The 26,231-nt window shown below is 45.4% G+C and overlaps 1 long non-coding RNA gene across 1 annotated transcript; it reads right to left on the bottom strand.

Annotated features, from left to right (window-relative positions):
• Window positions 1-3,901: 3,901 nt before the first annotated feature.
• LOC136586964 (uncharacterized) lies at window positions 3,902-19,938 on the bottom strand. The gene is made up of 3 exons (XR_010787358.1): window positions 19,878-19,938; window positions 4,620-4,703; window positions 3,902-4,352 (listed from the first exon to the last, which is right to left on the bottom strand). It is a non-coding gene; the product is annotated as an uncharacterized lncRNA (long non-coding RNA).
• Window positions 19,939-26,231: the final 6,293 nt, after the last annotated feature.

The following is a 26,231-nucleotide window of genomic DNA, read 5'->3' as shown; positions in this document are numbered from 1 at the left end:
ATAGCACACGCTGATGATGTTACCCTTTTCGGGGCAACTGTGTAACTTCTGGCCAAAGAGGTCGTGTGAATGAAGGCATTGAAAGAACTTTTGCATTGCCTGCGCCCCTCCCCCCGCCTCTATGCGTTCACTATAAAAGTTTCCTGGTAGCGTGGGTGAAGTATGGCTGACATTTATAACAAAAAACAATATGGAGAAAAATTATTTGATCCGCACTGTGGAGAGGCGGCCCTCCTTGAGGGATACGCGCTGCAGAGCGTAGAAGAACAGCGGACAAAAGATTGTGCTGTGGGAGAAGGTTGCCCAAGCAACATATAGGATGCAATGGCGTTCATTCAGCGTCAGTACCCGGAATGAAAAGAGTGGAATGAATGTATTCTTTGTTTTTGCATCCTGCTCACACTATATTATTGCTTTTGCCCAACCACGTTATGTTTGCCCAAATTGCTTGTAAGTATCTGTTTACTTAGTCTGTGTTTTTCACCCTGTGTACGTGAATTATAGTTGCCGTGTATGTGCCTTTATGATATTTATGTAGTCTGACCTAATGGCCTGAAACACTTGCATGCCATTGCTTTATGCGTTGGGCCCTTTTCTGTGGCGTTATTTTGTGTCCTGATAGGTACATGTTTTTGGGTGGTTTTTTTTCGCGATTCCTATGTTTATGTTGCATTGACATTTGTTTGATCACTTTGTTTTTTGTTGTCTTATCCTTTTTTAGTTGCTGAAGTTATGACATCATGGCGTTCAATACGCGATGCCTTTCGCAAGAGCCTCATAAAAAGGCATGAACAGGGCTCATGGGCGCGGACGTACAAATCTGCAGAGCAGTTAAAGTTTCTGTGTCCAGTTATGGAACCTTCCCCCGTAAGTAGAAATGAATATTGCAGTAGGGGGCCCCAGTAGGTTATGTTGGAAAAAAACAACAATTAGTACAGATGGCTTGTTTTAATGTAAAAATTGTATGTCTTTCATCCCACTACCAGTGTGTATAAACCACTCCTGTAAAGACATTGTTTGTGTACCCATTTAAATGCATGGTTTGTCCTCCCACAGTGTTTCCTCGTTGGACTCCCCCTTGGGATTCCTCTTGATGGTCCTGAAGGAATCCCCCTAGGCATCAATCCAGTAGTCCCCTTAGGTCTCCTGGTTTGACTCCCCCTTGGGATTCCTCTCGGGAAGGAATCCCCCTAGGTGGAGCCCTAGTAGGCCCCAAAGGAATCCCCCTAGGGCTTCCCCTCGGCATCGACGATCATAGCAGGCCCATCATCATGTGCCCGGAGATCTAGAGTGTGCTGCATTGCAATATTTGCAATCCCGGGCAGATGATAATTGGGCTGATTTATTTGGTCGCTTGATTGCCTGACGTTTGCGATAGCTGCCCACTGCTACAGGGGAAAGTGAGGGTTGCTGTGGAGATGGTGCTTAATGCCGCACTCAATGAGTGTCCAGTTATGGAGGTGTTCTGGTTTTTAGACCACTGGCGTCTCCACAGTAGGGGAGACGCCTGGAGTACAATATATGAGAATTGGCTCCAATATCCGACGGCCAGGGCCCCTGCATATTTCCAACATCAATCTGGCTGGCGAGCTGGTCGCGGGGATTATTCCCCCGCCATTGCAGAGGAGTACAGACTGCAGTTCACCAGATCAGGGGCGTACATTAAGGGAAGACACAAGGAGGCAGACGTCTCCCTCTCCAGTCTCTACCACTGAGGCTGCCTCTCATACACAGGAAAGAGGTAACACAAGTGTGTGATTGGGTGTGATTGGAAAGTGTTGACACATATTGATGTTGTGGGTGGCAAAAGGCAGTTTTTGGGGGGGTTTTTCGCCCAATCATAAGAACATTTAGTGCGTGGCTTATACACCTTCAGCCCTAGTGCAACACATAAAATGTACACTTTAGCAACAGAAACATACTGGCACAGACTGGCACCTTGAACTTATGGAGTCTGAAGTGTGGTACGCAATGGAGTGTGTATGAAGCACATCATAGAGCTTGAGGTCACACGATTGTCCCATGGCCATGCCCATCAGAGTGTATTTTCAAAGTATGTATTTAAGTACTCTCCATTTTAAAAATGTGTAAATATTACAGCTGTCAAAACAACGTGCCTTCCTGACAGCCTTTGGCAATGTGGTAGAATATTTTAAAAGATCCATGCCACATAGTCTGTGCCCGTTATTCATTGGATATTTCAAGGCCTTACTTCTACATGTAATTACAAGCATGCTGCTCTTGTTTTGATTTGTGCCTAAATTAGTGTTCACTTTAATGTCCCAACAGATGAGACACAAAGTCACAGGGTAGAATCTGGGCAGGCCGGCCCTTCTACACCGCGGCTGGCCTGCCAGGCCCCACTTCCACCAGAAGTCACTCCAGTAGAGCCACCCGATAAGTGTAAAAGACTGCACAGCAATAATAAAAGCATACGGTCGTGTTAACTCAATTATAGATTTGTTAAATATATTTAAACAATGCCTCGCTCTCCTTGTCTGCAGAAGAGCCCCCTGCCAGTGAGCCAGTATCAGCAGAGGGTTCCCCTGTCGGACTGGCTCCTCTGAGGTCCCTACAGCCTCTGGTGGAGAGGGAGAGACCTGACTTGGTCCCGTCCCGCCCTGTGACTGGTAATTGCAACACACTGGTTACACACTGGGGCCTGAGCAAATAACCATCTGGGATAACAGTAGGATAGGCAGCCAAATGTTCCTTGAATATTTGGCTCAGACAACGCTGCACACAGCTGAAATAATGAATGTGGTCTCCACCCACAGTGGGTGAGCAAGGGACCAAGGGACACATGACTTCTCTCATGTTCCTACTTTTGAGGCAAATTCAAATAATATTAATGACTGAAACAAATGTGCATTTGCTGTTAGGACTGTTTAGCAATCATTTTTGATTTTTGTTTGACCCACAGCGTGGAGAGATGTTCACCCTGATGAGAGGGGGGCCTGGTTCTTCAACGAGTTTTGTCTGTGTCGCCTGCAGATCGATGTGCTGCAGAGTGGCCTAGACCGAGTCTGTGAGCGCCTGGCCAACCTCCATCAGTGGGGAGTACATCACTTCCCGACGATGGAGCAGAGGTCGCTCCACCCACCTTCCACCTCCACACAGTCCCAGTCCATGCCCATGGATCTTTCAATGGCACATTGACTTATGCTTGTGGGGGTGCAGAAAGGGCCCTGCGTTGCCATCATTTCTGCTGGTTCATCATCTGGAAACAGAAGCTTGATTTTGTGCCATCCCAGAAATGTTATATGTTTATAAATAGATCTATATTTGAGCCAGGTTGGCTTGTTATTTACACTTGCCAGTTTTGCACAAGTTTTTCACCCCCCCCCCCCCCAAAAAAAAAAACTGTCATCTTCTTATTATAACTAGAGATGAGCGAGCATACTCGCTAAGGCAAACTACTCGAGCGAGTAGTGCCTTAGCCGAGTATCTCCCCGCTCGTCTCTAAAGATTCGGCTGCCGGCGAGGGTGAGAGGTGAGTTGCGGCGGTGAGCAGAGGGGAGCGGGGGGGGGGGGGGAGAGAGGGGGAGAGAGAGATCTCCCCTCCATTCCTCCCCACTCTCCCCCGCCCCCCGCCAGCAGCCGAATCTGTAGAGACAAGCGGGCAGGTACTCAAATAAGGCACTACTCGCTCGAGTAGTTTGTCTTAGCGAGTATACTCGCTCATCTCTGGTTATAATCTTTTAACAATCAACACAACGGGACTCTTTTTGCCAAACACAGGGAAGTCTTTCATTCGGATGTCACTGGTAAAATGCTTGCTGCAACACACATCAGGTGAGGTACACATATGTGAGGGGAAGTATATTAGTCCTGGTGACCAACATTACTAGAAAAACTAGGAAAACTAACAAAATAAAACACAACATGCTGAGTTTCACTCCTAGACACAACTTGGGTACCTTGTTTGGCCCTTTTTTATTTCCCTGAAAGGTACTATGGCTTTTCACATGGACAGACTTTTATGGTGGGTGAGTGCTTAGAGCTGCAAAGCTTTTTTTGCATGGAACTATAATTTACTCAGATCAATACATGTAGTTCACATAGAAATAAAAACATACATTAGAAGGGACACAGTCCATTCATCCTAATGTAGGGCACAATAGTCACTGTTAACACATTCTTACAACGGTGGTCCAGGCGACAATACTTGAGCTTCTACATTTGCAGGGTGTGGTTAGTCTGGGCACTTCATTTCGGAATTAACGATTTGTCCTTGCATGGCAAGCATATATGTTTGAAAAAAGGTGGCCAATATCTGTGAAATGTTCCAACATCTGATGACCTGATTTTGGTTACACAACCAGTAAGCCAATGCAATCCTCTGATTAGACCTATACAAAAAATGCACATATTTGAAATCACTCCAAAAACAAACATTTCCATCAAATATATCTCTAAAACATATACTCTCGTTTAGTGAATATTTGAAAAACACTATCAGTAGGAGGAAATGTTGTAAATGATGTATGAAAATCTTTCTATCAGCCAACATAACTAGAGTGGCAACAGCACAAGATTTGCTCATATACGTGATTCTTTGGGAGGGGTCATATTGGCATCCCTTACAAACACAATAAATTTGTGGCCTTGCCATTTACCTGGACAACATTCACACGTCTTCTATAAAAGATAGTGTTGCTGCATCCCTAGTGTGATGGCGCTCATTAACCACACCAGAATACCTATAGAGAATGACAAAAAAAAGGTTATAACGCTCAGCCATATTTATCTGGCAACACAAAATATGCCCTTCTAACTGTATAGAATGTAATGTTTGAAAAGGTTTGTGGTTATGGCCCATAACGGCACAAACATCTGCAAGCCTATTGTAATTTGGCTGGTAAAAACCTAAATCACAGCCTGCCAAATTTGCACTATATACACACAACTGGTGAGCTGATTTCCTAGGAGAACAGAGGTGACCGCACTTAGCAACAAAATACGACGAGGGCCACAGTTGAAGCAGAAAAATATCACGTCTCATTTTTAAAAGGAGTCCCTTGGATGAGGCAAAAACGAGGTATTGGTTCACTACATTGGCCACCTTCTGCTCCTTGGCCAAAATATCCAAAATAGGCCCCAAGTGGGAGATAACACTTGCTATATCGAGCGGAAGATGGCCAATTTAGTACCAGCTCGCAACCCACGTCAAGGGTCCTTGTTATTTGCAAGTCCCTAACTGCCAAAAAGTGCCAAAAATAATCTAACTAATAAAAAATGTGGGCACAGCCAGCTTTAAAAAAAAATACTATTTTGAGAAACCAGCTCATTGGCCACGAAAGCGCTCCCTGTCGAGAGAGGAAGTACTCCGCGAAGAGGTCCCTGACTTGGATGACAGAGTGTGCTGGCCTACCATACTGCACAGACTCCTCCTAAACTTCGCCCCCAAAAGCAGTGGGTAAAGCATCCACAGTATTCAAAACCATATCATGTTGCTGGAACAAATTATGTAGAACCACACAGGTGCAAATTACCGCAGACACGTTGTCAGGACCCAGCTGAATGGCACTTAGTAACACTCGCCAATGATTAATGAGAATCCCAAATGCACACTCCACATAATTCCGGGCATGTGTGAGGTGGTAATTAAAGACCTGCCTCCTGGTGTCAATGTTCCTGCGAGCAAAGGGACACAGAACATGATTAGACAGGCCAAATGCCTCATTCGCCATGAAGACAAATGGGCGTAGGCACAGAAAGCTGCTTATCCCTCAGCCGCCTACCCATACTGGAAGCACTGACAAAGGGCTTTCGCACCAAAGTGTGGCTTATTATTAGGTATTAATGCCTGTAAAAGGGAACGTTAACACCTACACAGTTAGCCTTTTTAATTACTGAAAAGTCAAACCATATGTGCCGTGGCAGTGGAGCCTGTGATGGTGTTTCAGGTGTAGGTGTTAGGTTTGCTAATGTGCTGGCAAATCAAAGATGCAGCCTAATAACCAAACATGTCTAGTCAAAGAGACAAAGCCAACACAGGGAAGGGATCAAACATAATTACATACATGATGTGACCTAGAGACAGATGTTCACTTACCGCAGAGTGACCAGGAGTCTTTGCTCAGCACAAATACACTCACGCATGTTGGTATCTCTGTGGGTAATCCCGGAACTCACCACCTCCAGAAGTTTATCGAACATGACGACTGACAAACGACAAAAGGCGATGAACTTGTCTGGGTACTGCCTCAGGTCTGCGTACAGGGAGTAAAACAGCGTAATACGTTCACGCTGCGACACCATCGGAGGCACCCAGTACCTCCTGGCCCTCCTCCTCCTCCTGACTCCATGTCTCCAAGTCCAGTAATGTCTTTCACATCCAGGTCGAACCAGAAGCAGAATGAAGCGAAGGCCTCATTACAGCCAATTTATAACTCCTTGTAGTGGGCTGAACCACAAATAGATGTGCGAGGATCAAGTTCCAGACGCTCAAACATTCATGTGCATATTGCTGCGCATTGCGAATTTATGTGGCGGAAAAACGCTGCTAGGTACGTTTTTTTCGGCGTGACGCGTGCTTCGGTCATGTGGACTTTTGAACACATGCATATTGCGCACAAAAATGTGTGTGTTAAAACGCCCGTATGACTGAGCCCTCAGGCAGGATAAATACTAAACACTGGATTGCGGGAAGGTGAAAATACTCACCTCCCTTCCTGCAAGTCCTACCGCCGCTCTCGGATCCACCGCTGGCTTCTGCGCATGCGCCGATGTGGCGCGCATGCGCAGAAGGCCGGTGAGCCCGGCAAATTCAAAATCTCCCTGCACCCGGCTGTCACAGATAGCCGAGTGCAGGGAGATATGACTGAGGAACGCTGTATGCGGTTAAAACGTTTTTTAAAAAAAGTTTAAAAAGTTAAAGTTTCATCTCCCCTTAGGGATCGTATCCATAAGGAGAGATGAAATTACGTACTCAAGGTTCCCGGATTTGTCCCCTGATGGGATGTTGATCCGTGGACCTTACCACAGCTTCGGCACATGCGCCTGTCAGCATGATGGCGGACAAATGCGCAAAAGTGAAGGATTGCCCAGGAAATTTGAAAATTTAAGAGCCTGGAGATGTCACGGGGGGCCGCGGTATGCGGTTACTGGTCACGGGATCGCCGTTATCCAATGCATAATGGTGATCACGTAAAAGTTCTTTAAAAAGTGGAAGTTTCATCTCCCCTCATCGATGCGATCGGTGAGAGGAGATGAAACATCTTCTCGGAGGATTACGCATTTGAATCCAGATGCGATTATCCTCCATGGACCCTTCCGGCTGCTGCGCATGCGCCCGCCGGCAAAATGCCGAACACATTCACAGGAGACGGGGAGCCCAGGCAATTTTAAATCTCCTTGCTCCCAGCGACCAACGGTCGCTGAGTGCTTGGAGCAGTGACTGGTGGCCTCGTTGAGCGGTCCCCGATCACGTGATAAAAAAGTAGCGATCTAACATTAGGCCGGTCACACATGACCGGAGAGGAATTACGGGTTCTGCATGCGCTTGATCAGCGGTAATCCACGGATCAATCACATGCATTGGATTACACAATTCCCCCAATTAGCGGGTCGGAATTACGTAATCCACTCGCAGAAAACAGAACACAACATGTTATATTTTACCGCGGATATCCGCGACCTAGAGCCCATTGTTCTCTATGACCATGGATATACCTGCAGCCCATATACAAACACATTGTGCACGAGCTGCGGGTACCCGGGTCATCTCTAAGCGAAATATAAACAAAAAACTGTGTACTGTGCATGACTTCCTGTGCAATTACGCAGTTATGCGCAGTACATTACGATGCCGTACGCAGCGTCATGGACCGGCACATAGGTGGGATCCGCTGCGGGCCTCCGCAAGCGGATTCCACATACGGCCGTGTGAGCCCGGCGTTATTCAGACCGCTACCTGTAATACATAATTTACAAGAAGCCCCGGGAACGCTTGCCTTCCTGTAGTTCCAGGAGCAGCTTGTTGAGTGCCTTCTGTTTGAGACCGCTGCACCGTAGCAAGATTACGAAGCCTCACAGAGCGCCACTTTACACCCCATCCTTGCCACTGAGGTCACGAAATACCAACCCAAGAAAGCTTGGGAGGAGGGTGCTTATACGGTTTTCTTGCCCCATGTGCCTATTCCAAGCAGTCTCCGTTATTACCCCCTTTTTCGGACATAAAACGCAGCTTACATTATTACTTTTATCTAATATTTAGGGAATGCCAAAAAATGTGGATGGTGAGGGGAGATTATTTTTAGGAAGTCAATTTTTTTTACGTACTAATGGGCAATGGGGCTTGGAATTTATTCAGTTGTGCCCTGAAATCCAACGGGCGTTCCCTCCATTATGGGCCTAGCCATGTGTCCTGTAAGCAGATTGGGGCCACAATGGGTATGTTTCTGAACACGCAACAAACAGGGGGATCCATTTTGGGGTGAAAGTTTTCATTCATGCTTGTGCTGCACAGAAAAACTGCTTTTAAAGTGACACAATTGTCAAAAAAAATGAAAATTGTATTTCTTTTCCTTCTGCTTTGCTTACGTTCATTCAAAACTGTGGGATCAAAATACACAGTATACCCCTAGATAAATTCATTTAAGGGTCTAGTTTTCAAAATGGGGTCATTTGTTGGGGTTCTCTGTCGTTTTGGCCGCTCACGGGTTCTACAAGTGAGCAATGGGGCCTAAAACACCTTCAAGCAAAATGTCTGTTCTGAAAGCCATCGGCTGCTCCTTTTCATTTTGGGCCCCGTTGTGCATATAAACATAAGATTAGGGCCACAATGAGTTTGTCTCTGAACACAGGACAAACGGGGGTATCCATTTTGGGGTGCAAGTCTTCATTCATCTATGTGCTGTACAAAAAAAAACAGTTTTTAAAATGACACATTTGCCCAAAAAATGAAAATACAAACTTTTTCCTTCTGCTTTGCTTAGATTCATTCAAAAACTGTGGGGTCAAAATAAGCAGTACACCCCTAGATGAATTCGTTAAGGGGTCTAGTTTTCAAAATGGGGTAATTTGTGGGGGTCCTATATCACTTTGGCCGCTCAAGGGCTCTACAAGTGGGCAATGGACCTAAATCAGCTTCAAACAAAATGTCTATTCTGAAAGCCATCAGCTGCTCCTTTCAGTTTGGGCCCCGTAGTGTATCCAAACAGAAGTTCAGGGCCACAATATATATGTTTCTGAACACAGGACAAACAGGGGTATCCATTTTAGGGTGCAAGTCTTCATTGATATGTGTGCTGTACAAAAAAAATGTTTTTAAAATGACACAATTGCTAAAAAAAATGAAAATCGTAATTTTTTCCTTCTGCTTTGCTTAGATTCATTCAAAAACTGTGGGGTCAAAATAAGCAGTACACCCCTAGATGAATTTGTTAAGGGGTCTAGTTTTCAAAATGGGGTCATTTGTGGGGGTTCTATATCGTTTTGGCTGCTCAAGGGCTCTACAAGTGGGCAATGGGGCCTGAAACACCTTCAAGCAAAATCTCTGTTGTCAAAGCCACTGGCTGCTCCTTTTGCTTTGAGCCCCTTTGTGCATACGGACATAATATTAATGGGTATGTTTCTGAACACAGGACAGACAAGGGTATCCATTTTGGGGTGCAAATCCTCATTTTTATGTGCAAAAAACTGCCTTTAAAAGGACATATATGCAGAAATCTGAAATTTTATTTTTCTCCTCTAAATTGCATTAACTCCTGAAAAAAAAACATGGGGTCAAAATACTCCTGACCCCCCTCAGTGAATACATTAAGGGGTGTAGTTTTTAAAATGGGGTCATTTGTCTCTGAGCCTTTGCAATGTTGGCTTGGTTTAGAAAAACAAAGTGTTCCTCAAAATGTTAATAATCAATGTCAAATTTCTACGTCTCCTAAATGGTTTAAAAAAAAAAACGAAAGCTTTTCAAATGTGCGTCCAGAATGAAGTAAACAGATGGAAATATATATCTTATCAAAAATTTGTACAGTATGTTTGCACATATTTGATATATTACAATTAAAAATGTGAAAAAATGACAATTAAAAAAAAATTTCTCAATTTTGGCACTTTTAATAATTGTACACAAATTCTATTGGGCTATTTTTACCACCTAAATGAAGTACAACATGTGGCGAAAAAACATTGTCAGAATCACTTGGATATGCAAAACCTTTACGGAGCTATTTTATGTTAAAGTGACACAAGTCAGATTTGCTAAATTTGGTCTGGTCATTAAGGTGCAAACAGGCTTGGTCACTAAGGTGTTAAAGTCTCCCTGCTCCTGGCTACCAAACATAGCCAAGAGCCCGGAGATTTCACGGGAGACGTGGTCAGTGGTATCTGGTAACGTGATCACCGCTATCTAATGGTTAACAACAAACACGTCATAGATCCGAACCATGAGTGGGGGAGAAATTACTTATCTAAGGCCTCCGGCGATGTTGCCCGATGGGATTTTTACCCGCAGACCTTTCCCCAACTTCGGCGCATGCGCAAATTGGCAAAATGGCAGACACAAGCGCAGAAGCTGGGAGAGGGCCCGGGAAATTTAAAATCTCCTTGCTCCTAGCTAGTAAAGGTAGCTGAGAGCCTGGAGCAGTGACCGAGTGCCGCAGTGAGTGGTCCCCGGTCACATGATTGCCGTTATCCAATAGATAGTGGCGATCACGTAAAAGTTAAACAAAATTTTACATACAGACATAAGATTAGGGCCACAATGGGTAAGTTTCTGAACACAGGACAAACAGGGGGCTCACTTTTAGGCTGCAGGTCTTCATTCAGATGTTTGCTGTATAAAAAAAACTGTTTTTAAAATGACATAATTGCCAAAAATATCGTAATTTTCTCTTTCTGTTTGCTTAGATTCATTCAAAAACTGTGGGGTTAAAATATGCAGTACACCCCTGGATTCATTCGTTAAGGTTTTTAGCTTTCAAAATGCGGTCATTTGTGGGTTTCTGTATTGTTTTGGCAGCTCAAGGGTTCTACAAATGTGCTATGGGGACTAAAACACCTTCAAGCAACACACCTTCAGCAAGACACCTTCAGCAAGACACCTTCAAGCAAGACACCTTCAAGCAACACACCTTTAAGCAAGACACCTTCAAGCAAGACACCTTCAAGCAAGACACCTTCAAGCGAAAGCCACCGACTGCTCCTTTCGAGTTTGGGCCCCGTTGTGCATACAGACATAATATTATGGTCACAATGGGTATTTTTATGAACACAGGAGAAACGGAGATATCCATTTTGGGGTAAAAATCCTCATTTTCATATGCACTATAGAAAATAAAACGGTCTTTAAAATGACATATTTGCCAAAATATGACTTTTTTTTTTTTCTCCTCTAAGTTGCATTAACTCCAGAAAAGAAACTGTGGGGTCAAAATACTCACGACCCCCTCAGTGAATACATTAAGATGTGTATTTTTTTTAAATGGGGTCATTTGTGGGGGTATTTATCATTCTGACACCTATGAAAACGAAATGTTCCTCAAAATGTTAATAACCAATGTTAAATTTGTATGTCTCCTAAAGTTTTTCCAATTTGCTTCCAGAATAAAGTAAATAGAAATATATAACTATCAAAAATTCGTACAGTATGTTTGTACATATTTGACATATTGCAGTTGCAAATGTAAAAAAAAATTACAATTTTTCAAAATTTTCCCAATTTTGGCACTTTTAATAAATATACACAAATTCTATCGGGCCATTTTTACCACCTAAATGAAGTACAAAATGTGACGAAAAAGCAATGTCAGAATCAGTTGGATATGCAAAACCTTTACGGAGTTATTCTATGTTAAAGTGACAGATTTTCAAAATTTGGCCTGGTCATTAAGGTTGAAACAGGCTTTTTTCATTAAAGGGTTAACAGCTGATATAGGACCACAACAAAGATAAACCTTCTTTTGGGCATAATTAGTGGAGACAAAATTATCAGGAGAGAGGGCGTGGCTTCGGCATGGCAGCATGAGGAAGCAGCAAGAAGGAGCTCCGGTCCCACATACCCTAATTACTGCATGGTAAAGGCCGGCAGAAAGAAGGGGAGCGTCTCACTTTCAAGATTCCTCAGCAGCACTCCTTCTCCCCGCTGGTCTCCGAACATGGCCCCTCCCAGCGATCTTTGCAGGTAAGCCTGGAATCCACACCACCCCTTCAAGTAAGGCTATCGGGACTCACCAGCGGCGCTGCGGGCCCCGCCCCAGAGCCGGCAGACAAGCTGATGCCGGGTCCAGCGTCCCACACCAGCGGGGAGAAGAGTGTGTTGTCCATCCTGCCGGTTCCCCATAGCAACAGTGGGCTTACACCACCTCTGGCAGTTAACGCAGGGAAGGCAGTACAGGATGGAGGGAGGCAGCGAGGAGACATTCTGGCAAATGCTGCCAGTCCTCCTCTGTGGCAGGAGGACAGGAAGAGGGGCCCATTACCAGTCAGCTTCTTCAATGGCATGGAGTCTGAAGTGCATGTGCTCCCCCCACACTCCATCAGGCTGCAGCTCCTATGCCTTAGCGGAGCAGGGATAATTCTAACCCCCTGCAGAAGCGACATCAAAGGGGCACTGAGTTTGTGACACCACAAGCCCCAGCAATATATACCTCCACGCAGCTGAGCTTCCCCACAAGTCAGGCACTGGGCACCCATAGGCAATCCCTCCAACTAATCAATCAGGACATTACAGCCCCCATTCCGGGGGCCCTAACTCCACAGGCACATGTCAACCTTAAATGCATTCTATCCCCCTTCACCGAATCCTTTCGGTACACGGAGAATGCTTCTCCTCCTGCCGCTTCAGCTCTCCACTCGCAGTCTGGTCTACAAAACTCAGAAGACCCTTCTCTCCAAATGCCCACAGATCTGAATCATACCTTAAAGGAGCTATGAAAGATGGTCCGCGCCTTACCAACTAAGACTGACCTGGAGCTACAAATATGGCGTATAGAAGAAAAACATAGCACAACAATCCAGGCCGTGAATCAGTCAGTCCAATTCCTAACAGAACGGATCCTGGTTCTGGAGCAAGCAACTACAACTACCTCTCTGGAAGTGCCGCACTTAACCCAATCTCTGAACAACCAGCGGGTACAGATGAGAGACTTTGCTCTGCACCTGGACGACATCAAAAACAGGGAGGGGACGCCGCAACGATCTGAAGATATTCTACCTGATGCCCTCCATGACTGCATTGTAGCCACCTTTAAAATGCTTCTGAACAGACCAGAAAACAGAATTATAGAGTTGGACAGAGTTCACCGTCTAGCAGGACCGCGTAAGCGTAACTCCAACTTCCCAAGAGACGTTATCTGCCATATTCATTTTTATAGACAAAAGGAGGACTTCTTGCGCTGCGCTTGGGAGCAGGGTCCAGTCAACTTCAAGGGCTCAGAGATCACTATCTTCCTGGATGTCTCCAGACTGACCTTATACATGAGGACCGGTATTGGAGGCGACACGTGCCGCAGATGCCACGTACAGATGGGGCCATCCTTTCCACATCATTTTGACAAGGCGGGGCCGCAGCTTTAGTGTTTAGTCTCCAGAGGACACGGAGGGGGTGTTCAGTTTCTTGGAGACTCCACCCATACCGCTTCCGAACTGGACTCTCCTTCTCAACTTCAACTTTAGCCAACCGATGAAAGAGGATCCTGCTCAAAGAGATGTATTATCTAGAGGAATGTCTGTAAAATCCCCCAGAAATCAAGGCTAAAGCTGGTTATCAAGGCAGTCTATATTGTTCCCAGAGCCCTCATAGATATTATACGGGGATGAGGGGACAGGAGTGGTTCTAAAAGTTTATGCTGCCAGGCAGGCTACCGCCTCTATAACCCACAGCTTCTCTTGACTCTGCTCCCCTGTCACTCTAGAGTTAGGCATTAGTGGGTTCTGGGGCTCCCCCTCACCCAGGTGTCACCTGTATACACTTCTTTAGTGCCGGTTTTCCTGTGAGGACTGCTTTCCAAGGTCTGTCTTGCTGTTCTGCGTTTCCCCATTTAGGGTTCGTGGGCCGTGATTTGTCTCCCGAGAAGGGGGTCTGCGCCCCTAGTTTAATAGTGCAACTGCTCTTCAGTAGGGATTTCCTTTTCTACAGCTTTCCTAACCCTTGCCCGTCTTCCTGTTGTATCTTGTAGTGGTGTGTCTATGTTGTTTTTTTTTTTTCTTTCTTCTCTTTCCCTTCACCGCCTTCCCTCCATAGTAAGGCAACTTCGGGGTCTTTTCCCCTTTCTGTCTCTCTTTTCCTTTTTTCTCTTTCCCTTGCTCCAATTCGTATACACATTTGCCAGGATTTTGGAATGGGTGTAGACGCACCCTCCACTCAATGATGTCTTCTGCTAATGCTAATCTGAATATTTTTTCTATTAATGCACAGGGTCTGAATATACCGGAGAAAAGGTACTCCCTCCTCCGCCTTTTGTAGCAAAAAAGAGCGCATTTCGCTTTTGTACAAGAAACTCAATTCAGAGGGGATTCGATTCCTAAGCTGAGAGATGCTCGGTTTGCGGATGTCTATCACAGCGCTTGCTCAGTTTCCAAGACCAAAGAAGTCTCCATTCTGGTGACCAGCTCCATCCTCTGGGAACACCTAGACACACGGGGGAACGGTGCAGGTAGATACCTCTTCATTAAGGGTAAGTTGGCAGAGACCCCAGTTACCCTGGCCTCGCTTTATCTTCTCAACTCCTCCAAGGTTTCCTTACTCGAGGGGGCCTTGGAGTACCTGGAGGAATTCCGGGAGGGCATCCTGGTACTAGGGGGGGGGGTGACCTAAATATTCCTCTTAACTCATCTATTCATACATCCAGAGGGGTTAGTAGCATGCCCGGATCCACACATCGCAGGTTACACAAGCATCAATTAATCGATGATTAGAGAATCAGTCACCCTTCCACAAAAGATTTTACTTTTTTCTCTCGTCCCCACAACTCCTACTCCAGAACTGACTACTTCCTGCTTCAACAAGCCAGTCTCCCTCTAATTACATCAGCACATATTGACATCATATCTTTCTCAGACCATGCCCTTGTCTTTATCTCACTCTCCTTTCCTTCACTACACCACAGGATGTGGCATTAGCCTCTCAATGATTCTCTCCTACAAGACACAGTAATTAAAAGTGAGATCCAAAATGCCCTAGAGGAATTCTTTAACAAAAATACAAATCAAGTGACAGCCCCGATTTCCGTGTGGGAGGCCCATAAGTGTGTTATTTGGGGGTCCCTCATCAGTATCAGGTCCAGAGTTAAAAAAAAGAACGCAGCACCCCACTACGGCTACTTCTCAATCGCATTCAGATCCTGGAGTCGGCACATAAACAAACTTTAGATGCGACAGTGTTGGAGCTAGTACAATTGCGGGATAAGGTATGCTCTCTGTGTATGGCTCGAGCTAAGGGCATGTTGACAAAATGCAGGAGACAATTTTATGAGTATGGCAATAAGCCCAGTCGTACTCTGGCCTGGGCCTTACAGAAAGAATGAACTCGTTCATATATTTCAAATATCTCCTCTCCATTGAGCCGTAGCCTCCATGGGCCACAACAGATCGCCTAGGCATTCTGAGATTATTTCCAGTCCCTTTACAACCTGCCCCTTCCCCCGTGGAGCAAGACAGATCCTCGCGTAGATCTTTGATTCAAAACTATCTTCAAAATTCAGGCATGCCTCAGCTTTCACAAGAGGCAATTCAAATGTTAGAATCACCCATTTCACAAGAGGAACTCTCCTGCGTAGTAAAAGAATCCCACACAGGAAAAGCACCCAGCCCGGATGGTTTTACCCTCCAATACTTTAAGACACTCATTGAAACTCTGCCCCTCATTTCCTCCAGGCTTTTAATTCCCTTACCTCGGGTGTTAGCCCCCCAAGAGATACCCTGAAAGCGTTTATTACGGTAACCCCGAAAGAAGGTAGAGATCCATCTCAAGGTCAGAGCTATCGTTCTATATCTCTTTAAAATGTAGATCTAAAACTTTTCTCGAAAATCCTGGCCAATCGCTTATCAGCCCTTCTCAGTGATATAATTCACGGAGATCAAGTGGGGTTTGTTCCTCTGCAAGAGGCATGTGACAACACTGTCAGGGCTATTAACATCATCCATCAGGCAAAAATAACCTCCTTACCCATATGCCTTCTCTCTGCTGATGCTGATAAGGCCCTTGACAGGATTGACTGGGATTTTTTGAGAGAAACTCTATGCCATTTAGGGTTAGGCCACAACATGTTGAACTGGATCTTTAGCTTATACTCTTCCCCCACCGCCTCAGTCAAAGCAAATGGTATGCTTTCTTCCCCCTTTAACATTTCAAACGGCACACGACAGGGTTGTTCTCTCTCCCCTCTCCTCTTTATCCTGTGCCTGGAACCTCTCCTCGCATATCCGTTCCAAAGTCAACATAGGGGGTGTCCGGATGGGGGATACAGTACACAAAGTAGCTGCATATGCGGACGATCTGCTGTTCTTTTTGTCATCCCCTAGGGTCTCCCTTCCTGTCCTTCTGAATGAACTTTGTATTTATGCCACGTTCTCTAACTTCAAAATTAATTATCAAAAATCGGCAGCGCTTAATATTTCCCTCCTCTCTCGTTGGTAGTCAAGATACAGGGCTCCTTCGCCTTTAAGTGGGCCAGAGAAAGTATCAAATATCTAGTGGTCTATTTCATGTCGCATATCTCCGACCTCTATGCAGCCAATTTTCTGAATCTTTTAAACAACATTAACACCTTCCCGCTGCAGGGCGTAAGTTTACGTCCTGGCAGCAGGGTACTTCCCGCAACAGGACGTAAACTTACGTCCTGGGGATAGCGCGGGATCAAATATGATCCCGCGCTATCCCGCAGCGGGAGCCGGCTGTCAGACACAGCTGGCGTCCCGCTGCAACAGCGGGGGGACATCGGCGATGCGCCCCCCCCCCCGCTGTAAACCCCTTCCCTGCCGCGATCTAAATAGATCGCGGCAGGGAAAGAGTTCACAGAGGGAGCGGACTCCCTCTGTGTCTCCGGCCGGCTCTCGCAATAACATCGCGAGAGCCCGGCCTGTCACCATGGTAACTGGATGCCAGACACTGGCGTCCTGTATTGCCTATGCCTATAATCGATGTACAAGCGATAAGGCATGGCAGAGCAGTAGCTCTGCCATGCCTTATGACAGCGAACATAAGTGCAGTGATATAAGTCCCTCAGAGGGACACAAACAGTGTAAAAAAAAAACAAAGATTAAAAAAATGAATAAAAAAAATGTAAAAAAGAGTTTAAAAACCATTTTTTATGCTTTTTCTCAGATTAGCATAAAAAAAGGTAAAAAAAAGATAAAACCCCACATATTTGGTATTGTCGCGTCCGTAACGACGCGTACAATAAGTTGCACATGCTTTTGACTGTGCACGGAAAAAACGCAAAAAAAACCCTAAAAAACTGAGGCAAAAGGCTAATTTTTAGCATTTTGCCTCACTAAAAACGCAATAAAAGTGATCATAAAAGCCGTATGTACCCCAAAATGGTACCAGTAAAAACTACAGCTTGTCTCACAAAAAATAAGCCCTCACAGAGCGCCGTACATCAAAAAATAAAAAAGTTACAGGACTTTGAATGCAACGATTTAGAATAGAAAAAAGATTTCCAAAAAAAAGGGTTTTTATTGCAGAAAAGTGGGAAAACCTAAAAAAAATGTAAGAATTTTGGTATCGTTGTAACCGTACCGGTCTGCAGAAAAAATGGAAAGTCTCATTTATGCTGCATGATTAACGCTGTAAAAAAAAAAATCTATGGCAGAATTGATGCGTTTTCTCTCCCTGCTATCATTAAAAAAAAAAAGTTTTACAATATAGTCTATGTACCCAAAAGTGGCACCGATAAAAACTACAGTTCGCCATGCAAAAAACAAGCCCTCATACGGCCGGAAAAATCAAAAAGTTATGGCTTTTGTTAAACGGAGAAGAAAATCCGCCAAAAATTGTTGCGTCCTTAAGCCCAAAATAGGCCATGTCATGAAGGGGTTAAAAGAGACCTCCCCTTCTGGACAAAGGGCTTTTATCTTGGTTTGGCAGGTGTTCAATATTCAAGATAAACGTTCTGCCCAGGGTTTTGCACACTCTCCAAGCTTTACCCACTGACATCCCAAGACTTTTTTTTAAGACATCTGTCTTTCCTGCTCACAAAGTTTGTCTGGGCAGATAAACCTACCCGTATAGCCCGGAGCCTTCTGTCAAGGCCCAAGGCAATGGGGGGCCTAAGCCTCCCAGATCTAGTGGCTTGCCACCAGGCTTCCCAGCTAATGAGAGTGGTTGACTAGCATAGGCACTCGGATTGCAAGTAGTGGATCTCAATGGAGCAGACGTTTTCCTCAATACCCCTGTCAGACCTCCCTTGGGTTCAAGTAGACATCACGGCTGAGCTTAGGTCGCATCCTACAATAGGACCCACTCTTAGAGTGCTGTCTCGGCTTCTCCACAAGCCTGGGGTTTCACCCATGCCCTCACCCCTGTTTCCCATCCTAGGTAATTCGGCCTCCCCCCCCCCCCCCCAGCTTAAAGGGTCGCAGGTTTCAATTCTGGCTCCGCAAGGGTAGGTTTAGAGCAATCCACTTTATCTCAGAGGGGCTTTGGTTGTCGGTAGATGAGTTGACCAACATCACAGACTCGGTGCAGTTGAATTTCAGGCAGATCCATCAAATCAGACATTTTCTCCTTTCTTTACCTTTGGTCATGGGATTTTCACGTGCAAAGACTCCATTTGAGCAACTCTGTAGTGGGACAAGTCCCTCTCGTCATACTCTTTCTCGCATATATAATATTTTAATGCTGGATGTGGGGAGCTCCACACTTTCTTACATCTTAGCTTGGGAGAAAGAGTTGGGGTCATCGTTTACACCTGAACAGCTAACCAAGATTTACACCTACACGCATAAGTTCTCCATTTCAAGCAAGTTTCGGAAAACAGGATTTAAAATTCTTTCTCACTGGTACAGGGTGCCCTCCCATTTACACAAAATGTTTCCTGCAGTCTTCCCACTTTGTTGGGGATGCGGAGCAGACCAGGGGACCTTATTACACATTTTCTGGGATTGCCCTGTGCTAGCAGGTTTCAGGTCAGGGGTGTGCCTCCAAATTCACAGATTTTGCTCTGCCCAAATCACCCGCATTCTTCCTCCTGCACCTCAATGACATCCCGGAATATACCTATAGGCGCTCAGTGGTGAGACATCTGGTAAACGCAGCAAGGGCTTGTGTTCCAAACTCTTGAGACAAACGCTACTGCCCTCCATTTCATTATGGTTCCATCTTATAGGTGAGATCAGGGAGATGGAAGAGCTCACAGCATCACTCAAAGATGCTCAGGAAAAGTTTACCAAAACATGGCATCATTGGTTGGAGTTCCAAGACTCGGATGAATATAAGAATCTTTCTGGGCAGAGCGCTGGGTAGATCCCCTGACAGGGGTCCTCGCCCAGTTGTCTATCTCCCTCACTTTCATGGCTTATACATTTTTTCTATCAGAGCACAGGGATCTGATTTTGCTTTTCCTTCCCCCCACCACCCTTCCCTTTTTTTTGTTGTATCACTTTGTCTTATCAGTATTAGTCCTTGTCCTGTTGTTTTTCTTAGTCTTGCACAGAAGATATACAGTAATTAGTGCGTCAGACAATGTCACAGTGTTTTCTCTACAGGATACCTTCCAATCATAACCTGTTGGAGAACTTGATGACTAAAGTGGAGAAACATTGCCCTAGGCTCCGTAGATTGTAACATATGTATCCAATAGAATTAGCATAAACTTACAGGGATTCTGTCCTCAGTGTGGTTGATTCTTAGCTGCTGGCTGCATGCCACAGAACCTGAACATATCTTTGTAAACACACGAAGATTTATCTTTATTGTAAAAACTCACTTTTATATTGTTGCACATTGTATGCAAATCGGCCCGCCTTGAGTCATGGACGTGGGTCACCTGAGCCCTGAGTCACAGTGTCCAGCCTTTTCTTAGCCCCCCTCCTTGCTTGACCGGTTTTTCTTGCCACTTACACCAGCAGTGTGAAATCCTGTACTTCCACCATGTGGCCCTCCATAGACAAGTGTCTCGAATTCAGTGCACATGTCCACTTCAGGCTTTAACCCGTTTTGGACCAAGCACTGTAAATATACGGTACCTGGTCACGGGCTTTAAGCCCAGCCGTATGTAAAATTATGGAGGGGATTAAAGCCTCCTGCTCTGCAATCAATCAGAAGCAGGACGGGTTGTCAGGTGTTCGTAACAGCTGATAACCTAGCGGAGAAGGCGGGAGGGGTTTTTAGGCCTTTTTGCCTTCTCCTTCCCAGAGTACGCAGTGCTCAATGAGTGCTGTGTACTAAAAAGTAGAAGTGAAAGTGCAACTTCCACTATGGGAGCCCAGGGGTCACGTGACCGTCAGCATTCCCTGCTACTGCAGAGCTGCAGGGTCGTACTAGTGTCACTTCAGGGGTTGTTTTCCACTGTAACTGGGACTCCTATGGATGCAGCTCCAATGGATGCCCCAGCTACAGTGAAAAAAAGCCAAATAAAAAAAAAAAAGGTGGATGCCCTCCAAAGGTCTTGTATGATGCCATGGGGAACATAGATAGTAAAAAACATACCATATATACTTGAGTATAAGCCGACCCGAATATCAGCTGAGGCACCTAAGTTTACCACAAAAAAAATTATAATAAATATAAGACCTTCCATGAAAATCGTCCCTAGCTGTAGTAAAAAATAAAAAAAAATATTTATTTACCTCTCTGCTGCTGCTGGGGCTCAGGCGCGTTTAGCCGCTTGGGTCCCGGCTCCCCCTTCCCCCCCAGTTATTTTCAGGGAAGGGCTTTAAATAGAAGCCCTTCCCTAAAAACCATCCCTAGTTGTAGTAAAAAAAAAAAAATCTTTACTTACCTCTCTGCCGCTGCTGGGGCTCAGGCGTGTCTAGTCGCTTGGGTTCTGTCACTGTAATGAAGTTCTTTCAGCAGGCCGGGATTTAAAATCCCCGCCTGCTGAAAGGGCCGCATCTGATTGGCTCAGCGCTGCCTGTGATTGGTCACAGTGCTCACCAATCACAGGCAGCGCTAGGCCATTCAATGAATTCAATGATTGTCTGAGCACTGTGACCAATTATAGGCAGCGCTAAGCTGTCATTCAATGAATGGCTGAGTGCTGCCTGTGATTGGCTGAGTGCTCAGCCAATCAGACACAGCCCTTTCAGCAGGTGGGGATTTTAAATCCCCGTCTGCTGAAAGAACTTCGTTACAGTTATGGCTAAACGCTGCTAAGCCCCTGGCAGTGGCAGAGAGGTGAGTATAGATATTGTTTTACTACAACTAGTCATGTCTTTCAGTAAAGAGCTTATATTTAAAGCCCTTTCCTGAAAATCACTGCAGAGGGTGGCTAGATCACTGGCTAGATGTGCCTGAGCCCCAGCAGTGGTGGAGAGATAATTATAAATTTTTATTTTTTTTTCAGGACCCTCACTCGAGTATAAGCTGGGTGGTGGCTTTTTCAGCATAAAAAATGTGCTGAAAAAGTTGGCTTATACTCGAGTATATACGGTAATTACATACACAAGTTACAGAATAAAATAACAATATGTACATGAGAAAGAAAATAACCCAAAACCGACGCCAACCAAAACCATCGCTATAAGCGCCCCTTAATCCAAAACCATACATATTATATATCAAAATGTCCGAAACAAAATGAGGAACCCATTACCATACTTTATTTTAGTGTAAATATACAAATTAAAAAATAAATAAATAGAGATGTTAAAAAATATTTTTTTTTTAGCTTTTTACCCCCAAAAATGGGGCAGTAAAACCACCACATGGGTAAAATGCCTAAAAAGTGCCTGGTCCTTAAGGGGTTAAGAGCTTAACTTTATCTCCACCTCTCCTCATCGGTGGCACATGTTCAATTACTTGACATTTGACTTGAGATTATGTGACCTGCTTGCTAAGGCCTTAGTCAGACGGGCGTTTTTTCGCGCAATTTGCGGATCGCATGACGGATGCGCATCCGCAAATCGCGTGACCGGTGCGCGCAAGTCGCCCGCAAATCGCCCGAAAATCTGCTCCTAGCCGCGTTTCATTAGAAACGGGCCGGAGCTGTCCAGCGCATTGCATTCAATGGAGACGGCAATAGAGCCGCCTCCATTTAAAGCAATGCGCTGCGGGCGAGCCCGGGATGAATTGTCGGTAAGGGCTTAAATATATAAGCCCTTCCCTGCAATTCATCCTAAAATGTGTTAAAATTAAAAAAAATTGTATACTCACCTTCTCCCGGCAGCCGGAGCTCCGCGCGGCCGTCCTGCAGTGGGTGTGAAGGGGGTGTGAGTCAGACCTGCCCCCTAATTGGCTCAGCGCTGAGCCAATCAGAGGCATGCCTCACTCACACCCATTCATGAATTCATGAATGGATGTGAGTCAGACCTGCCCCTGGTTGGCTCAGCGCTGAGAGGCAGCAGTCACTCACCCATTCATGAATTCATGAATGGGTGTGTGAGTGAAACCGGCCTCTGATTGGTCAGGGCTGTGACCAATCAGAGGCAGATCATTCAGCAGGCGGGGATTTTAAAGCCCCGCCGGCTGAATAGTGCCGAGAAGCAGTTCAGGAGAACTGACAGCGGCTGCGGCTGGACTCCGGCTGCAGCGGAAAGGTGAGTATACAATTTTTTTTTATTTTAACACATTTTAGGATGAATTGCAGGGAAGGGCTTATATATTTAACCCCTTCCCAACAATTCACCCCGCGCACGCCGGCAGCCCATTGCTTTCAATGGAGCGGCTGTATTGCCGCTCCATTGAATTCAATGGGCAAATATCGTTCTTCTCTGCCACAGCTGCTACAGCTGTGGCAGAGAAGAATGATTTGTCTTCTATATGTTCTCAATGGGGTCGGCGCTGCTGCCGCCGGCCCCATTGAGCGCATATACAGAAGAGAACAGGAATCGCAGATCGCAGATAGGTGCGATCTGCGATTTTTTGTTCTATAATTTATCGGACGAGCGCATAAAAAGCGCTCATGTGTCCGATACCATTGCGAAGCAATGGTTTTATAAAATCGCCGGACGCATGCGCATGCGCAAATCGAGGCTAAAAACGCCCGTCTGACTAAGGCCTAAAAGTGAAATGTTATGGCCAGAATAAGGTCTTTGCACCATATAGTGATGGTCTCATACATGGGGAGTTTCCTGAACATGTTTGAGATCACATGTTTTTAATGAAGTTCTGTATAGTATAACATGCAATGTTTCACAAATAGACCTTAAGGGCTCTTTCAGACGAGCGCTGTGGGCTCCATCCGCGATGTGAGCTGCGTGCTTTCCAACTTCCATAGGAGCCTATGGATAGCACACAGCAAAGTTAGGACAGGTCTAACCACGGAACTAAGTGCAGGCATAGAACTCGCATGTCCTATCATTGATTGGTGCAAGCGTTTTGCACGTCTAAAATTCATTCATCTGAACGGTTCTATACTAAATAGAGATGAGCGAGCATACTCGTCCGAGCTTGATGCTCGTTCGAGTATTAGGGTGCTTGAAATGCTCGTTACTCGAGACGAGCACCACGCGGTACTCGTCTCGATTAAACGAGCACTGACCATTGAATTCAATGGAGCTGGCAATACAGCCGGCTCCATTGAATGCAATGGGCTACCGGCGATCTCAGGATGAATTTTCGGGAAGGGCTTAAAAATATAAGCCCTTACCTGAAAATCATCCTAAAATCTGTAAAAATAAAAAAAAGATGTATACTCACCTTTCCGCTGCAGCCGGAGTTCAGCCGCGTCTGGCCGGCAGTTCTCCTGAACTACTCTCTGTAGTATTCAGCAGGTGGGGATTTAAAATCCCCGCTTGCTGAATGAGCTGCCTCTGATTGGTCAAAGCCTCACCAATCAGAGGCAGCTCTCACTCACACCCATTCATGAATTTATGAATGGGTGAGTGCTGCCTCTGATTGGCTCAGCGCAGGGACCAATCAGGGGCAGCTCTCAGCTGTCAATCAGAGGCAGCACTCAGTGAGAGCTGCCTCTGATGGGTGAGGCTGTGACCAATCAGAGGCAGCTCATTCAGCAGGCGGGGATTTTAAATCCCCAGTTGCTGAATACTACACAGAGCAGTTCAGGAGAACTGCCGGCCAGACGCGGCTGAACTCCGGCTGCAGCGGAAAGGTGAGTACACATTTTTTATTTTTTTTTTACACATTTTAGGATGATTTTCAGGTAAGGGCTTATATTTTTAAGCCCTTCCCAAAAATTCATCCCGCGCTCGCCGGCAGCCCATTGCTTTCAATGGAGCCGGCTGTATTGCTGGCTCCATTGAATTCAATGGGCTAACATCATTCTTCTCTGCCACAGCTGTTACAGCTGTGGCAGAGGAGAACGATCTTTATGCTGACAGTGTGGGGGGGGGGTGGCCCACTCTTGCCGCTATTGTGGCCTAATAGTGGGACCTGGGAACTTGAGATGCAGCCCAGCATGTAGCCCCTCGCCTGCCCTGTCCGTTTCTGTGTCGTTCCCATCACTTTCGTGAATTTCCCAGATTTTCACAAATGAAAACCTTAGCGAGCATCGGCGATATACAAAAATGCTCGGGTCGCCCATTGACTTTAATGGGGTTCGTTACTCGAAACGAACCCTCGAGCATCGCGGGAAGTTCGACTCGAGTAACGAGCACCCGAGCATTTTGGTGCTCGCTCATCTCTAATAGTAAACCATTGGTTCTATTTAGATGCGATCTTTTTGCACGCCTATCATGCGTGAAAACATCGCTCGTCTGAAGGAGGTCTAAGGGTATTTTCTCATTAGTTTACCTGCTTCTACTCTATCTAGCTGTTCTCGGCAGTCTAGACGCTTTGTTATTGGTCTGGATGATCGCCCACACCTCTTCAGGTTCCAGCCAGTGGGGTCAATACTCCCGAGCACTAGCACTTGCTTCTATGCCATCCCTACTTTTGCCCTCCTCATGGTCCCATTGAACAGGTTCATGTTGGTCCCGTTCAATACTGTGCATATACCGTTCAGAAATGCACATGCGCATCTGCAAATGTGGCAGAATCTTTTGTACATTAGACCAAGCAATGAACGATTCATCACTAGAGAAAGTACAGAAAACAGTCATTCAGACCTTGTTAGAGTTTAGATATTTATGGACCCCAGGAGTGAGACTAATGCCCCCCCCCCCCCCATATGAATAATACATCAGCGATATATCTTTTTTCTACAATACACAAAGTAAAAAACTATTTGTTGGAGTGAATACAGTGTTTATGCAAAAAAACTATATAAAACTGTTTGTATACAGGGGCCACATTGGGTACCTGACACATTGGGTACCTGAATCTGTAGCTAAATGTGTCATGAAATTATAAAAATTTGGCTACAAGACCGATCTAAGTATATTTTTGTTAGCAATAGCTTTTAATATGGATGAAATAAAGAATCAGTGATTTTAATGTATTCCTTGTGAAACGTTGTGCCGAAATGTAATCCATTCCTCTGTTGCCTTCATCCTGGTTATCCACCAGAAGTCTCTGAGCACCCTCCCTAAAAGAACTATCAGCAGGAAAGGAACAGAAGCACCTGGGTGAGTGACTCTGCATTGTTTAGTTTAAGAATTTATTTATGACCTATCCCAAGGATACATCATCAATAGGAAAAATAACCAAAGTCCAGGAAAGCCCCTTTAAAAGGGAGGGGTGTAGGGGGAGGGGGTTAAGATGCATTTTTGCTTTGATATTTTATAAGGTTTTTTAGGTTCGCCTATTCTATGGATTTATGTAAAGTTTGTCAAAAGTTCAGTGACTGATTACTACAGCCCTGAAATGTACTTTTATTGATTCAGGCTAACTGGTCTTGTTCATTTGGAAGTATTACAGATAGAGATGAGCGAACATACTCGTTTAGGGCGATTTCGCAATCGAGCACCGTTTTTTTCGAGTAACTGACTACTTGAGCGGAAAAGATTCGGGGGGCGGCGGGGGTTGCAGTGGGGAACAGGGGGGAGCTCGCTCTCTCTCTCTCTCTCTCTACCCCCCCCCCCAATCCCCTCTGCAACCCCCCACTCACCCCCGGCGCCCCCCGAATCTTTTCACCCGTGTAGTCAGTTACTCGAAAAAAGTGGTGCTCGATTGCGAAATCGCCCTAAACGAGTACGTTCGCTCATCTCTAATTACAGATAAAAAGAAATCTATTGTATTTAAGACACTAACGACTTCATACAATTTGATTTGGCTTCAATTA

This window comes from Eleutherodactylus coqui, chromosome 12, assembly GCF_035609145.1.
Source record: "Eleutherodactylus coqui strain aEleCoq1 chromosome 12, aEleCoq1.hap1, whole genome shotgun sequence".
Lineage (NCBI taxonomy): Eukaryota > Metazoa > Chordata > Amphibia > Anura > Eleutherodactylidae > Eleutherodactylus > Eleutherodactylus coqui.
This window is presented reverse-complemented; position numbering and strand designations above follow the sequence as displayed.